Genomic DNA, 1451 nt, shown 5'->3' with positions numbered 1-1451 from the left:
GACACCTGTGGACAAAAGATGCAGAGATGAGACACCTGTGGACAAAAAACACAGAGATGAGACACCTGTGGACAAAAGACACAGAGATGAGACACCTGTGGACAAAAAATGCAGAGATGAGACACCTGTGGACAAAAAACGCAGAGATGAGACACCTGTGGACAAAAGACGCAGAGATGAGACACCTGTGGACAAACAAGGACATTAACCCTTCAGGAGCTGCTGTCTCCAATAATAACTTAAGATACCAAGTTCCTTTTATTGGACTCTGATTTGTAGTTTTTTATTTTATGTTTTCTGAAAAATTAAAGATAAAAGACAAAGTGTCACTTTAATATTTTAACGGGACAAAGCAGAACTTGTTGGACCAGTTGATGTGAAGAATGAAACCTGAAGTCAGCTGACTGAGACAATCTGTCTCATTTATTGAAATAAACTCGTGCATTTCATGTTCAAGTCAACTTTATTGTCGTTTCCACCACATGAGGTACATGAGGTGGAACGAAATTATGTACACAGGGTCCCAATTTAATAATAATAACAATAATAACAATAATAATATTAAGCTGTCACTTCCTGCAGCATCTGAACACAAACTCTGGAACTGTCAGCCGCAGGTTTGTGGTAAAACTTTATTTGTGACTGTTGTTACAAAATCTTTTAGCACAAATAGTTTGTTCCACTAACACAAATAGTCAAGAGATGAAAAGCAGGAGCAAAAAAAACTCCAAAAATCGCTGCAGCTCCCGGATGAGATTTAAACACGTCCAAACAGGAAAGTTGTTGTTTGGAAACAATTTATTCAGATTTCTGTCGATCTTGAAACAGCTCAGAAAAACACGGATTGAAAGAGAGAAGCAGCCAACAGCCTGATCTGAAGCAGCGTCCTCTCTGCCGCCCTGCAGGAGGTGAATGTGGCCCAAGGGCCAAAAGACCGTGTCCATACGGGCCACAACGTGTTTAACTGAAAAGAAAAACTTTTTTAATCAGTTGTGACAATCTGCATTTTATGGAAGTCTAAATTAACACCTCGGACGTTAAAAACCTTTGGATTAGGACAGGCTAAAGTCAGAGTTGTTGTGTTATACAAATGGGCGGAGCCTTAAAGACAAAAAGATAACATGCTTTTTTTGTTGTATATTTATTAAGGCGGTATGGCAGGACCACAGGACTTCTCATATTTAAGGTGGTATCCTGATGTTATCTGATGTTCACGCATTGTAGCACTTTGAGATTCAATGTGAATGTAAATTGCATCATAAATAAAAGTTATTATTATGGTATCAGGATTTATCATAATTTAATGCAGTATGGGTAGGACTTCTCATATTTAAGGTGGTATGCTCAGGACTTCTCATATTTAAGGCGGTATGTTCAGGACTTCTCATATTTAAGGCGGTATGCTCAGGACTTCTCATATTTAAGGCGGTAGGCTCAGGACTTCTCATATT

At 38.7% G+C, this 1451-nt stretch overlaps 1 protein-coding gene across 2 annotated transcripts in view; it reads right to left on the bottom strand.

The window, feature by feature from the left end:
• The window catches only part of kiaa0513 (KIAA0513 ortholog), a 19272-nt gene that overhangs the window by 15011 nt on the left and 2810 nt on the right, over nucleotides 1–1451 (bottom strand). The gene's annotated exons all lie outside the window — the stretch shown is intronic.

This window comes from Nematolebias whitei, chromosome 10 (genome assembly GCF_014905685.2).
Source record: "Nematolebias whitei isolate Nwh7 chromosome 10, NemWhi1, whole genome shotgun sequence".
Lineage (NCBI taxonomy): Eukaryota > Metazoa > Chordata > Actinopteri > Cyprinodontiformes > Rivulidae > Nematolebias > Nematolebias whitei.
This window is presented reverse-complemented; position numbering and strand designations above follow the sequence as displayed.